Source organism: Sinocyclocheilus anshuiensis, unplaced genomic scaffold (genome assembly GCF_001515605.1).
Source record: "Sinocyclocheilus anshuiensis isolate Anshui unplaced genomic scaffold, SAMN03320099.WGS_v1.1 scaffold3306, whole genome shotgun sequence".
NCBI classification, from domain to species: Eukaryota; Metazoa; Chordata; class Actinopteri; order Cypriniformes; family Cyprinidae; genus Sinocyclocheilus; species Sinocyclocheilus anshuiensis.
Window position 1 is genome coordinate 145,783 of NW_015538396.1, and position 3,361 is coordinate 149,143.

The following is a 3,361-nucleotide window of genomic DNA, read 5'->3' on the forward strand; positions in this document are numbered from 1 at the left end:
TGTGTGTGTGTGTGTGTGTGTTTATATATACAGTTCATATATATTTAATTTATAATTATAAATATAATAATTTACATATATAAAACTTTATATATTTCATGATTTTTAGCAGTGTTCAGGTTATTTTAGACGGTCTCATTTTTAAGCATAAGTAGGAAAAAACTTAAGAATTAAAATGTATTAAAATATTTAATATTTTATGTTTTAAAATATTTGATAAAACATTTCTGATATATATAATTTTTTTTTTTTTTCAAAACAAAATTAATATCTAGTGTCTATCATTAGAGACAAACAATAATGTTCATGTTTCATAGATTTATTTTTCACTGTCAGTTCTGTTCTTTTCCAAAGAATGTAATGATAAACAAACACTTGTGGCTTTTTCATTTGTAAGATCCAGTTTTTTTGGACGATGTCGGTGTGTGATTGATAAATGTGGCTCTTAATACACCGTTAAGTTCAACAGACCAAACATCTAGAGATATAAAACATTACTTCAACTCTCAAACAAGTGTTTTTGTGCATATAAAGTGTCAGAATAAAGCAGGAGACTTTTATTCTGTCAAATTCTCATTCTGCTTCTTGTTTGGCTCTCAGCATTGAAACAAACACTGAGCGTCACTAGTTCATCATCATTACACAGAATGAAAAAGCAATGTTAGAAGTACTACACGTATTATTAAAAAGCATCAGCTGTGATGAATCAAGTGTTTCTCTTTTCAGTCTCAATGTGTCACTAAACATCTCTGCAGAGCTCATAATTCATTGTATTTGAGCACTTCATCAGAAGTCTGTTAAATACAGAAGAAAAGAAGGGACATCAAGATGGAAAAACCAGTGTCTCAGATGCTTTCTGTGTCAAAAGCCCAACATGATTTACTCTCACTTCAAAAAACTTACTTTTTCCTAAATGTTTTTTGGATGAGAAAAGCTTTTATGAGAAGAAAAATTGTTTTCGATGAGAGATTTTTTTATTTAATTTTTTTGTGACAAACTTTTTATGAGAAATGTTTTTTTGATGAGAGTAAAAAAAAATTCAGATGAAAAAAAAAACGTAAAAATTAAAACGGTAAAAAAAAAAAATTTTTGATAAGAGAAAAAAATAAGAAAACAAATGGCTTTTTTTGATGAGAGAATTTTTTTGATGAGGAAACAAAATAGCTTTTTTTGATGAGGAAAAAACGGCTTTTATGATGAAAGTAAAATGTTTTTGGATGAGAAAAAAGTTTTGAGATGAGAGAAACAAACTCTGGATGAATTTAAGGCACTGTTTTATTCCAGCTTGACTCGCTGCAGTAATATAGTTTAAGTGCTACAAGTTATAAACGTCAGCAGTGATTATCTACAGTTTTAATATTTCCCTTTCCTTCCATGTAACCCTTGAAATGTTCATATCCTCATCTCAAACTCACTCACGTATAAAAATACTCATATAAACGTCCACATCTCACTCAGACAAGGAAAAAACACCCAGAAATTAAAATTCTCTCGTGATTTTGTCATTTCAAACCTGTAAGATGTTCATTTTCTTTCAAACATTTAAACCAACTAATTTTATGACTTTTTTTGTTGTTAATTTTGGAGTTTGAGAGTCCAGGAGCCACATTTGGAAAAATTCTTATATGTGTCCCTGCAGCACAAAAGCAGTCTTAAAGGTCCCATGACATGCTGCTTTTTGGATGCTTTTATATAGGCCTAAGTGGAAAAAAAATATTTATTAATATTATTTATATCATTAATATTATTGTGTGTGTAAATGATATATATAATATCAATTATATATGATTTCCTCATGAAATATGGAATATATATATATATATGTATATATAATTAATATATACATTTAATAATAATATAAGAATAAAATTTTTTGTAGTACATATTATAAAAAAGTAATTCATAAATTATATATATATATACACACACACACACACACACACACACACATATATATATCATTGGTGAATTAATTTATATATGATTTCTTAGAAAAAAATGGACATCTTTATAGATGAAGGCCCTGGGCTGTATGAACTGTTGTTTCTGTTATTGTACAGAAAGTGACTAAATGACAGAATCTTTATTTCTGGGAGATTTTTCCTTCGAATCTGATTTACAGGCATGTTTTAGGATGTAAAGTCCCGTCAGGAGCGAAAGCATCGGGCTTCGTTTTCGTAAAGTGCAGTTCCTGTTGTGCATTCATCCGTCTGACGGATAACTCAAGTGCATTCTGGGTCAGAAACATCTGATCGCTTTTACGTCTCAGAAACCCACAAACTCCAGACCGCCGTCGCTGTGGCTGTGGTGACCGGTCGAGCTGGCGTTGCTGTCTGTGGTGTAAAAATGTCACGTTAGCAATTAAAGAAAAACACTTCAGCAAAACATGCTCAGCTCAAAGTGTCTGAATCATTTTTCATCCGGTAGTCCACTGTATGAAGAATTATTGGGTATAATATGTCACAGTTTACTTTATTTTGCTCTCCTCACTTACTTTAAGTGAGCTATAGTGTCCTGCACACACTAGTAAATAAACATCAAAATAGGAGGTTTCTGTAATACCTCCTTCTTATCTGTAGGTAGCGCTGTTCTGTAATAGCTTTTGTCCTAAATGTGGTCCTAACTAAAATCACCATGGTTACCAAACTGATAAAATAAGATTTTAAAGTTAGGATCTTTCTGTAATTCGCCCCCTGGAGCACAAAACCAGTCATATCATCCATTTTTCAGAAATTAAGATGTATGCATCATCTGGAATCTGAATAAATAATCTTTCCATTGATGTATGGTTTGTTAGGATAGGACAATATTTGGCTGAGATGCAACTATTTGAAAATCTGGAATCTGAGGGTGCAAAAAAATCTAAATATTGAGAAAATCATCTTTAAAGTTGTCCAAATTAAGTTCTTAGCAGGCTATTGCTACAAATATACCCCAGCGACTTAAGACTGCTTTTGTGCTGCAGGGTCACATATTTCAAAACTGTGGTGAGAACTAACCAGTGCTGAAACAGGGGTTTCACAGGCCCTTTAACGTCTCTCAGAAACCCACAAACTCCAAACCGCCGCCGCCACCGCCGCTGTGGTTGCCAGATTGCCGAGGCTCTGCGCGGCGCTGACCTCTGACCTCTGACCTCCCCGCAGCCACGAACACATTTAGCAGAGATGTGGTCGCCAGATCCATCGCCGTCACACGCATGTGGTTCACGGTTCACTCAGCAACAGAAAGAGTTGAGAATATATGCATATATATATATATATATATATATATATATATATATAAAGCCTATGTTTCGAACCATTAAGGTTTTAAGAGTATCAATTTTTAGTTGCTTGCATTGTGATATACACAATTCTAAAAA